Source organism: Mustela erminea, chromosome 16 (genome assembly GCF_009829155.1).
Source record: "Mustela erminea isolate mMusErm1 chromosome 16, mMusErm1.Pri, whole genome shotgun sequence".
In the NCBI taxonomy this organism is placed as follows: Eukaryota; Metazoa; Chordata; class Mammalia; order Carnivora; family Mustelidae; genus Mustela; species Mustela erminea.
In genome coordinates, this window is record NC_045629.1 from 36,242,447 (window position 1) to 36,255,221 (window position 12,775).

The window sequence follows — 12,775 nt, forward strand, 5'->3', positions numbered from 1 at the left end:
GCTTCATCGGGTTGTGGTGAGGGTAAAGGAGCTAATAAACACAAGTGCCTCATGTAAAATATAGGTTGGACCAATGTTAGCTATTATTGTCTTCACTACAACTTTACTTAACAAGCACATAGCACTTAACTGTATGCCAGGCACTACTCTAGTGCTTGGCAAATATTAACTTACTCTTTGCTCCTAAAACGTGGTGGTTAATTATTGTTTTTATTATTACTGTTGTCTCAATTTTATATCTGAGAAATTTAGGAACTATTACAGGAGCACACAGCTCAAAGATGGCAGAACGAGAATCTGGACAACAAAAGCCCAGCCCCAGTGTGGGCGCCATGAGCCTCCATTCTGCTTGCCCCTACCCCTCCTCTCTCTCTTCCCTCCTCTCTGTTCTTCTCAAACAGTTCCTGGCAAATGATAAGCATTCAAGAAATACTTGTTAAATTACATTTGCACAGAAAAGAAACAGACAGGACCGGAAAGTTTCTAGTAACAGATACTGAGGTAATTGTAAAAGACCTTGAAGGCTTTTTCACTACCCTTACCTTAAATATGAATTTTGACTTAAAACAATATTTCTGTTTATTTAACTGAATATCGGTTGTCTGTATTATAAGGGAAAGTTGAGCTTGAATAAACTATAAAATACTAACTTACAGTGAGTGTTTTCAGTCATTGTCTCTACACAGCAAACAAACAAGTCTCTAAATATTTAAACCAGGGAGACTCGCAAATTGTCTTCATTTGTAGGAATGAGGAAGATACACATTTTGTAGGCTGAGGTACGAAATAGAAGAAAGCATCTTGAGGTAATTAGTTTTCACTGGGGTTTAAAATTTAACACATCAACCCAGAACTTATTGGCAACTATTTCATCACCTCTGACCAATGACCTGTGAAAGATAGAGGCTGATTCTCCTTGAAACAACAGGAAATCTAGTGTTCCCCAAGTGACTCTTCATAGGAGCATATGAGATGTACAGTCCGCACTCGCCAAACTCTGTTCTGGGCGTCACTACTTAGAATTTGACGTTGTCGTGCTGTTTCTGCTGAGCAGATTCAATCCGCTCATGGTGTCTGCTCTCTCTGTACCAGTAACTCCTTAAAAATGTATGTCACACGTACATGAAGTCTCCCCTAGTTGATCCACGGGCTCTGGTTTCCCGTAAAATACACATGGACAGAAATGAACAGGAAGATTCAAAAAGGCATGTGTGCTGGTTGGATGATATTACCTGCAGGAAAAAGCAAAAGATGAGAAGCCAAAATTTTACCCATCATATCACGCTAATAAAGCCCCCTAAAAAATGCTATAGCCTTTTTTTCTTCATCCATTTGTTAACTGAGCTAAGGTCATTCTTAAAGATACCAGCTTGCCTGAGATAGCACTTCCTTCAGCCTTAGCCTACTCCTCCAAAGAAATCCAAAGTGGCAAGTGTCCCAGTAAAATTAAGTGCAGAAAACAAAAATAAAGATACAGTGTGTCTTGACTACGTCTTCCTTACAATACTCCTAAAATTAATTGTTAAATGATTATTTGAAGAGGTAGAGAATCAGCAAATCTGGGCAAACTATTTAACTTCTTTGAGACTCATCCTTCTGAGTACACATACTTTGCATTTAACTATACTAAATTATTTGCAGTTTCTCAAAGTAGCTGCATTTGTCAAATATTTATATTTTATCCATTGCCTGACTCGTAGCAGGTTCTTGGTCATTATTTGTTTTTAGAGGTGAAGAAAAATCCACCATAGTAAATAATTGAGAAAAAGAAGGAACACAGCTGCTCATTTGCTATTTTCTGCCTCTGTTTCTCATTACACAATTAGTTATACTTGTATGCATGTACAAGACTTGGGAAAATAAATCATTTCCAAGAATTTATTAGAGACACTTTGCTTTGAAAGAGGTCAGAAAGTTCCAGCGATGTCTTGGATGTTAATAAAGTTTACTTTTACTTTGTTTCTGGGTGGATTTAATTTTTACAATGAAAAGGAAATGTATAAAGAAAATGCAGACGCCTGAAATAGGCCAAAGTAAAAAATAAGTTATCAGGAGAAGAGTAGCACTCATTTTACCATTTTGTTTTCATTTATGTCTGTCCCTTCTACCAAATGGAAGGCTTCTTTAGAGAAGGAACTACAAGCCACTTATCTTTATATCCAGAGATGATACTCAAAATATTTAACAACCAGTATAGGAGAGGCTCTGACCAATTAGAACAGATGCTGACTTTAAACTATCAATGTGGCCATTGTTGTGTCCTGGTTGGATATTAGAGCTACTCTATTCCCAATGTCTAGCATAGTACCTGAGAAAATGCTGGATGCTAAGTAAATGTTTGGTGAATGTATGGATAAAGGAAAGAATAAGTGCGTAAATGCTTCAAGCAGACCATGCCACCAAAACTCAGTTCTTCCAGGATTGTCCTACTGTCCCTCTTAGAATCTTCTTTGAACTCAATGGCCTTGCACAATAGAGAGAAGAACCACAGGTATTGTGGAAGCCGCATGATGTAGACTGTCCTGGAACTATTAGCAATGGGTTCAATTAGCCTGGGGCTTTGCAATAGTCAGCCATGGGTAGTATTGAGAACATAATCAAAAAACACTGAAAGCCCATCAAAGGTCCCTGTGAAATGAGGATCATGATTCCAGAACATAGGATGATTATCTCAGTGCTTTTCATATCCTGAAAACATGAATATGAAAATATGGATGCCTTCTGTATCTACATCTCATTTGGATACAGAAATGACTGATTTATAAGGGGCTTCTTTCTAATGGTTATTGTATGCTAACATAAAATTCTATGGAAAATATTTTCTATCTTCTCATTTTGTTATTTTTGGTAAGCATTCTTTTATGTTTTTTGATAAGATTGTAGAAAAGTATTAAGAATTAGAAACAAAATTTGCAAAAAGATATTCTTTCCTACTAAATCAACTTGAAAAATATATCTTAACCCTCATATCTGTTCTTTGATTATCAAGAAAATATCAAATAGTTATTGAATCTTTAATGGAAAGTTGTATTTGGAAGCTTCCTAGAATTCGTAAGAGATGTGTGTAGGCTTACTGAGGAAATGCAGACCCTTCCACGCCTCTCAAAAAGTTAAAGGATTGCCATGGGCTGTCAGACCCATCTCACTGTCCAGACACAGTGGAGAATGAGCATGTGGCATCGCTTGTTCCATTACTCTCGATCTAGGCATTTTTGGATCATGGGCAGAGTAACACGAGCACAGAAAAAGCAGATGGGGCTGACAGATTGCAGTGGCTGTTCCTATGGAAAAATCCTGAAATGCTTCCTGCGGGTCTCCTAGACCTGACTACTTGTCCCAGGCTTGGATCTGCAGCTCTCCTATCAAGCATTTAAGCTCTTACATAAATGTCCCATAAATATCATTTTAGTTGAAGTCAAGCTTGCTTAGTTTCTGTGGATTGTACTGAAAAACTGGAACTTCATTTGACATAAGGTCTTGGAATTACAAACAGGTGTGTGGTGCTATCCTTGTCATCGGTGACTAAACAACCTTGGTTGAAGAGAGAGAGAGAACATGGTGAGAGCACAAAGCAGGAAGCAGAAAATGAGCGAATGTGGGATGGACACATAAGGTGAGAATCTGAGCAACGCTGGTAATCAGGAGGTTGGGTTGGGAATCCTCCTCTTCACCATCCTCACTCCTTCGTCTTGTTCAAGTCACTGATGGACAGCATTGACCCTCAGGTGTCCACAGAGGCTGGATCATGGAGACGGAAGAAGAGAAAGTGTGGCTGCCATGCTCAGAGGAGGTCCTGTCTAGTTGATGCTAACTCTTAGCCCTACAGGACTTTAAAGAGGGAGGGACAGTGGTTGGGGCAGACATTAGAGAGAAGCTGGGGCGTCAATGAAGTCAGAACAAACTTTAAGTGTTGCTGATTCAATGAAAGTAATCAGTTTGCTTCCTGGCATTATACAGACCAACAATTAAATCCTCTGATTTCCATCTCAAAAATCGTATTGCATTTGGTATTATGAATATCTGTAGCCTGAATTAGACTAAATTAAGAAGAATAAGTACACACACACACACGCACACCAATAATAGAATAATAGAACTTACATTTAATTTTACCCTCTAGTGAGAGAATACATGAACAGAAAGCGATTTCTTCAAAATTTAATTCTTAGAATAATCTCTGATGTAGACGTATTTCGAAAAACAGCTGACTCTTATATAGAAGTTGTAATGTACCAGCACTATTCTTTACATAAATATTAACTTTACAAATATATTTACTTTACCTATATACTATGCTTTACAAATGTATTAACTCAGTCGGTGTATGCCGGTGAATGTTAAATAGCCTTCTCTGGGTAGGGAGAAAGTGGAACACTGATGTGTAGAGTCTGTCTGTTTCTGTGATGTAAACCCCTATGCCTGCCCAGATTTTAAACCCCTTGTGTTGTCGAAGAAGGCAGAATTAGAAAGATGAGCAGTCTTGTCTCTCAGGAGTCCTACAAGTCAGCTGGAGCACACCACGTGTTCTGACATCTCATGTATGGGAGACGTTCAGTCAGGATCATGTCCTCCTCATGACTGGTAGGCAGGATCTGAAAAGGGATTCAGGGGCTCAACTTGTCCAATATTCACAATTTAATATGTGAAAAATGAGTCCCCTGTGTAGGTTGTTGATAAACCCAGAGTCCCACTAGCAATTAAGAGCTTACTGTGGGTCTTAGAAAGGCAACAGGCTGAATTTTAAGCTAATTGGTCAAATTCCCATTCAAAGAGCAGTCCAGCCTGAAGTCGGTCTCTGTTTTCTTAGTTGGGAGAGATGTCCAAATTGCAAGGCTCCTTTTCATGCTTACACACCATTTCTGGTTGTTTCCTTCCCTGGAGAGTGCCTGAATAATCTTCCTATTGCCTTCTGGTTTGTTTCTGGTGCAATACATAAAAAGACAATAGAATTGGGAGCAACCTGACCACTTCCAGGCCTATGTGACTGCCTTTGGGATGGCCTTGATCTCAAATTAGCTTCCCCACATTCTGTCACCAGGCCTGAAATTTCACCATTTATTCCCCTAGATCTTAAAGATTTTTCTAAATCCAATACCACCAAAACTCCTAGAAGAATGATTAGACCAAGTACATCTGGGAATGCCCACTGACAACAGCTGAGGAAAAGCTATAGTAATCAAATATGTCAGAAATTCTTTAAAGTTCGTTATCAAAAATGAAACTCAGAAAATCCTATAAACCAATTTCATATATTTAACACTATTGCTTTTGTTTGGAGTTACTATCACAAAAATGTTTCCATACAGCCAGATTTTTGTTATGAAGACTATTGAAATCGAAAATAAAACTTGGGCCCCTAGGTGGTTCAGTGGGTTAAGCCTCTGCCTTTGGCTCAGGTCATGGTCTCAGCATCCTGGGATCGAGGTCCACATCAGGCTCTCTGCTCAGTGAGGAGTCTGCTTCCCCCCTCTCTCTGCCTGCCTCTCTGTCTGCTTGTGATCTCTCTCTGTCAAATGAATAAATAAAAATCTTTTTAAAAAGTTGTATATCTTGAAAAAATAATAAAATAAAACTCTTAACTTCCACGAACAGTAAGAAACTACTTTTTCTTCTTTTCCGACTCACTTTTTAAATTAGTTACTTGTTCCAGAAACGCTCACTTTTTAGAAACATAAATTGTTTAAGAAATGCCTTCTGTGTTGCTTTGTGTCTCAAATGATTTTATTTTCATTATATTTTTTAGGATGCTCGGTAGAGCAATTGGCTTTGTAAGGGCCTTGTCACCATTGTTGAATTGTGCTGGTTTGGGAACTGGTTTAATTTTGGATAGTCGTGGTGGGGGAGTGGGGTTCATTATGCTTCTGAAATATTAGAGTGAGCTGGCTGGTCGTCAGCACTGTGAAAGACAATCCCTCAGCTGCCTGCTTAGCCAGATCCCTTCCTTTGGCAGACAACATAAAAAAGATATTTGCTTTACCCATGAAATAAATACATATTTAGTATAAACAGTATGCATAACTTTACATCCCTGAGTAGATGAAAAATGATCTATTGACTTTGAGACTATCAAACCAGCCGCCTTACGGATCTCAATAAAAAGTGAAAACCAAAACAAACAAAACAAAACCCCACAGGATCTGATGGACTTCATGGTAACATGGATCATAGACTATCGTCTAAATAATCTCCTCGCACACCCCTCCCCCCACGCACAGATTCAATCCTCCTCTGCTTCCCCCACGCCACCGTCTCCTCTCAGGCTGCAGGAAAGATGCCTCAAATGGCCACCTTAAATCAAAACCAAGAGAGTGCCCTTCTCCCATTTCAGGAGAATGATTTCATAATCCTTCAGCAGCACCCTCCCTCCCATGGTAGAGCCTGGACAAGCCACTGTGCCCTCCACTTGGAGACACCCAGCCCAAGCCCTGGTACTTTTTGGCATTGATTTCCTAATGGTTTGCTTTGCTCTCTTTCCAGAAGAGAGTTGCTTTTTTTTTTTTTTTTAAAGAATCAACAAAAGTGAGGAGATATCTTAAAATATATTAAAAATACATTAGGAACCTTAAGTAGTTGTGTTATCTCAGGACACTTTAAATTAATTTCTGCCCTGCATCCTTTCCTGACCTCAGGGAGTTAAGGTCCATAAGCAGGATTAGAGTAGAGACAGGCAGGGAGAGCTTAGACGTGCTCTGGTACAAAAATAAGCAAAGGAAACAGGGCTATGCTTTCAGGCATGGATTAATTTAATTTTCTGGGAGAGAGGAAGAGATTGTTTAGGGGCTTAAATCCATGGAGCATCTCAGATGCTGAAGTTTGAATTTTTTTTTGACAGATATATAAAGATGAGCAGAAAAATGACTCATTATCTCTTTTGGAAAGGAAAAAGTATAGGGGTTTATTTTAATTATTTAAAGCCTGTTTCCATGCAATACTCTTGTCACAGACCATACCTTTTAAGCTCACTGTTAGAAAGAAGTTGATATTTGGTATGATTTCAGTTCAGGATCTCAATAATTAATTCTTTACAGATAATAGAAGGCTTAACCACTAAATGTTTATTTAAGCTCATCACTAATAAAAAATATTCTAAGCAGCCCAATTTTGCAATTTATACATGGAATGAGAGGATATTCAATTAGGGGTTAATATTAAAATATTAAATAATGGAAATGAGTATTTTCTTATAAATAAAGTGAGCTCCTGTACTTGTGAGGAGCTTGGGAAAAGGTGAGGTTGATAGTGAGGGGGCTTCCTCCTCCCAGACAGGTAACTTAATTCCAAGTAAGAAAAGCCAGCTCCCTGGGAAGTTCAGGGTACAAAGAGTCTGGGTGGGGGACCTGGCAGTCTTAAGTCCTCTGCTCAGGGGGTCTCTGGACAGCCTGTGACCTTCATCACAGGAAATGACTCCATTTCCAGAGGTGCAGGGGGAGCAGATAGGGAGCATGAGAAGTCACAGGGGCCAGTGTGGGTAAAGGGTTCCAAAATCCGAACATGTTAAAGCTAAGTGGTATTACCACAACCCAAACACCTTTGAAGAAAGTTCCCTCTCTGTGAAGGAACTCAGTAACTTTAAACAAGATCCCAAATACACATAAAATAGTAGTTAGGAAACTCCTCTCTTCAAGGTTGAATTAGGGCTGCTTATTAAGCAACTCAGAGAAATAGTACAAAGAGAAGGAAAGTGAATGACAAATCACAAGGACTTACTAATTTAGCTATCGGGGTCAAGTCTACTGTCCTAATTGGGATGAAAATGTATGTTTTCCCACGACACAGGCAGTCAGAGACATCTATTGGCTGCTAATTAAAGCTGGGTTATACTTCTATGGCAATAGGAAAGACAGCTCGGGAAAGCTTGCTTCTCTGAGACACTTCAAATCTGAGTCGTTCCCAGCAGGTGACTCCATGATAACACAGCAAAGGAGGCAACTCAAACCATCTGGTCCTTCATAAGTCACTTCTTGGTCGTGTCCTTAGCATCCTGTGCTCCAAGGAAAAGTAGGACCTGTACACACGCGTGACTTTCTGAGTCTGCAGAGTAGGCAACTGTCCGCTCTGGATCAAGAAATGCAAAACCATCTCCTTCCTTCCTGTATCAAGCTTTGTTTGCTTGTTTGTTTGTTTAATTACTTCATGGATGTGTAACATATATAGGATAAACTACACGTGTGCATTTTGATATGTTTTAAGATATGCATACCACTATGAAACCATCATCACAATCAGGATACTGAACATACCCATCACCCTCAAAATCTCTTTGTGCCCCCTTTTAATCACTCCCTTCTGTCCCTTCCTACCCCCTGCATCCATCCCCAAGCAATTATTACTATAGTCTAGTTTGCATTTTCCAGAGTTTTATATAAATAGTATTAGATTGCATGTACTCTTTTTGTCTAACTCCTTTCACTCAGCCTAATAATTTATTTTGATTCATGTTGTTATGTTTTAGTATCTCATTCTTCTTATTAGTTCATCAAGTTTTCCCATCCAACCTCCCAAAACTTTCAATTTCACCATGAAGCATCATTTTGAGTCAAGAAAACTTTTCGATCTTTAACTTGTCCCTCTTAGGGTGCCTGGGTGTCTCAGTCAATTAAGCGTCTGCCTTAGGCTCAGGTAATGATCCTGGAGTCCTCGGATCAAGCCCTGCATCAGGCTCCCTGCACCGGGCAGTCTTTCTCTTCCCGTCCCTTGGCTTGTGCTCTCTCTCTTTCAAACAAATGAATAAAATCTTTTTAAAAAGGAAGAAAGAAAGAGATAGAAATAAAGGAAGAAAATCAAAGACATTAATGAGAGAAAAAAAGTCTTGTCACTCTTAAAAATGCCAGTGTCTCCCCCAAATTTGTCAGTTGACAACTTTGTTATGAGTTTTGGTCATAGCTAGATATGAATTTGATACATCACAGGAGGCAGACTCCAAGGGAAGAATATGAACATTGGGGCAGCAGGAAGCACCAGATAATAAATTTTGAATTTTTGTTGCCTCTATGATGACCACACTCACCCTATCACATATGAATACTCTAATTAGACTGCCTGTTTTCAGTAACTGAATAATTATCTCTCACTCTTTGTTGGTTTCACCACGAGCCAGGGTTGGAGCTTTCCCTTACCCATGCCCATTCTTTTTTGAGTATGGAGGATGCCCACCTTCTGTTGCAGACAGGCTGAAATATGTCCTGGAGTGCTAAGACAATCCCCAGTCCCTGGGATCAACTGGAATCATCAAGGTCTCCTACAGGTAAGAGACAAATGGCAGCCTCCCCAAAGCCACAAGCTATAGTCTCAGGGTTGGCCAGCCCTGCTTCATGCCTGAGGTCCTCAGCAGCCTCCCCACCGCGCCCAGGTCCTCACAGGGCTTCAGTCAACTCCCATTGAAGTTGACTGAACTTCATCTCCCACCCTCCAGTCTCCAGTAAGGGGAGTTCCTAACTCTTGCTGCCCCTCCATAATCTCTCTTTTTTTTTTTTCCCTGAAAATCTTGCTTCTGATTGAAAGGGGTGGGAAGACAGTGTGGATATAGCAATCAGTTCTTGTATTTCTTTCCAAATCCATTGTGAATCCATAACATCTGGGGTATGTTTACCTCAGGTCTTTCTTCCTGATGATCATCAAGAATATGACTTGAATAACTTTAAAAAATAAGTAAATAAGGAGGGACAAAGTATTTCTTCATCTTTTGTTCCCAGTAACACAATCTTACTTTTTGAATTAATGTGGAAGAAAGGTCATGCATAAATAATTAGGGGACAGTAGAATACAAACACTAGTATTTCAAGATATTATCTTACTACATGTATTTAAATAATTTACGTGTAGTTGCAATCCCTTAACATTAATGGATTCAGAGACGTTTTAAATGGATTTAGTAAAACATTTCCAGATTGAAGAAATGCCTACAATGTAACAGTAAGATTTATCCATCAAGATGGGCCTTTTGACCCCAGGAAGACTACTTGAATTAGATTAAACTAAAAGATCATTTTGCAGCCTTTTAGAACAAAATTTAAAATTACCAAAAAAAAAAAAAAATCAACATCATTGTTATCCAAAACCAAATACTGAATAAATGTAGCACTGTGCTATTTTAAACAAGGGCAGCCAACTTTGGCTGAACTTGCTTGAGACCTTTAGGACCACTTTAATACCATTAGTTTTCTTTAATGGGACCACTTTCGATCCCTCAACAAATCAGAGAATTTGACAGAGAATAGGAAAGAGCAATTCTGTGTAAAGAAACAGCTTCCTATGAGACTTTTATTTTTTTTTTCAAAATTTTTATTTTTAAGTAATCTCTACACGCAGTGTGGGGCTTGAACTTACAACCCAGAGAACAAGAGTAGTATGCTCTACCAACTAAGCCAGATAGGTGCCCCTCCTGTGAGGCTTTTAACAAAATGTGTTTCAAGGTTTTCCAAAAGGAATGCAGCTTCCCTTGTGCACCTGAGTAGTGAAGAGCTCCCCTCCACCTGGGAGCTCCTGTGTTTCCCTGAGACCCCACTGGCAAAGGTTTGTGTGTCCTGGAAACCTATCGAGAAAACCGTATCAGCAGATTCGGCTCAAAGGTTTAGTAGAGTAACCTATTTCATCTACAAATGTACCCTCACACACAGGTTGGAACATTTCAGACTACTGATTCATCAAGTGTTGTCTCTACAATAAGCTCAAGCAGAAGATGACAGGAAGTAGTAGCTTGCCCTTCACGGAGTAACTCTCCCTTCTTATTTCAGAAGTAGCTCCAGCTCAATGCCTCTTCTGATCAAAGTTTGTTATTTTCATTCAATCTACATGAACTTGCCTAATCTTTCAGAGGCTAATGGGAGGTTCAGAGTCTGTGAATCATGACTAGTACTCTTCCCATATATATTTTTATAAAATAATTAAATGCCAATATAATAACACTCGGAAGCTATGTTATTTTCAATGTATTCTTTTCTTTAAAAAAAAAAAAAAGCACATAGAGGGGATCCTGGGTGGCTCGGTTGATTAAGCATCTGACTTTGGCTCAAGTCATGATCTCAGGACCCAGGGATTGAGCCCCATGTCAGGCTCCCTGCTCAGCGGGGAGTCTTCTTGTCCCTCTCCCTCTTCCTTTGCCCCTCCCCCCACTCGGCAGGGAGTCTGCTTCTCCTCCTGACCTCTCTCCTTTCGTGTGCGCGCGCTCTCTCTCTCTCTCAAATAAATAATAAATAAATAAAATCTTAAAAAAATAAAAATTAAATTAAATTTAAAAGCACATAGATCTCCTTGAGATTTTGAAGATGCTGACACATAATATATGGCAGTTTCCATTTGTATGACGTTCTGGAAAAGACAAAACTATGGGAACAAAAAACAGATCAGTAGTTGCCAAGGATTAAGTATGCAGGGAGAGGTTGACGATAAACTGGCAGCAAGATGAATTTGGGGAGGTGGAGCTGTTCCATATGTCGATTGTGGTGGTAGTCACAGGGCTCTATGCGTTTGTCAAGACTCATAAAACTGCACACTCCAAAATGTAAAGTTTTCTGTATGTAAATCTAAAAAGAAAGCGCAACTGATTTTTATTAAACTGTTTTCTATAAGAGATGGAATCTGGAAAAAATAGTTGAAATTATAAGATAGTTGAAATAGGATTCGTCTCTTATTCTCTCATAACTTCTGGGAAAATCATTTGTTTCTGTATTACTATTATTAAAATAATTTTTGATCATCTTCTTAAAAATAAATAATATGGTATCATGGCACATAAAGAATAGCAAAGTTAACTACAGTGACAGCCTTGTTCAATGTTAATAGTAACACCTTAAACATAATTCCTAATCCCTATAAAACCATCTCTACTTTGTCCTACTAGACCCTTCTCAGCTAAAAAGTTGTTAAGTAAAAAGATATGTACATTTTTTTGCATCATGAAACACTTGGCATTTACCAGAAAGTCATACATCCATGCTGTCAGTGGAGACTAATTAATCATGTTCACATATAAGATTGTTTACTGGTAAAACTCGACCATCTTTTTAGTTCTTATTCACATCTGTGTCTCCAGAAGCTCTTCAGCCGCTCATGTGTTTAGTAGCCAAAGACCTCTTTCCCCTTGGGTAGAAACTGCAAATTTGCTAGTTAATTAGCTAATTTGTTTCCATGCTTTGTGAACAGTACTCATTTGTTCTTCCTCTTTCCTCAGATTCATGCTGCTTGATTCTCTTCCCATTTGAGTGTCTTCCACCTTCCTGAAACTCCAAACAAGAGGACTATGGTCAATCAATTTCCTAAAGATTTCTTGAGTGTGTCTGTGTGTGTCTCTGTGTGTCTGTGTTTAATAAAAAAAAAAAAAAATGAGGAATGAAGTAATCTGGAACAGTTTTGTAAAGATCTCTCTGACAGAAGTAACAATACCTTTTTTTTTTAATAAAGGAAGTTTCCAGTTAGTATGAGGAGACAAGTAATGTTAACTAAGATCAACTTAAGTTGATACGTCTCAACCAATTAAAAGGAGCATTTGTGAGTTCTAAACCAGATATTCCTATAGGAATATTCCTTACAGTTCTTCTGTTTAGGCAATAGAAACAAAATACTTAAAGGTCTCCTGCTATTACTCCTTCTGCTCTTGTCTCAACTCATTTAGCAGCCCATTAAAGAAATAATTTCGCAGTGAGATTTATAACGGTAGAAATACACCAATAACTTTTCATATACTTTAACCCAAAGTTTTTCCTTGTGCTCTTCTCGAAAACTACCTAAACTCTCTGTAATTATTTAGAAGTCTGTCCTTATATGAGTAACCAACCTG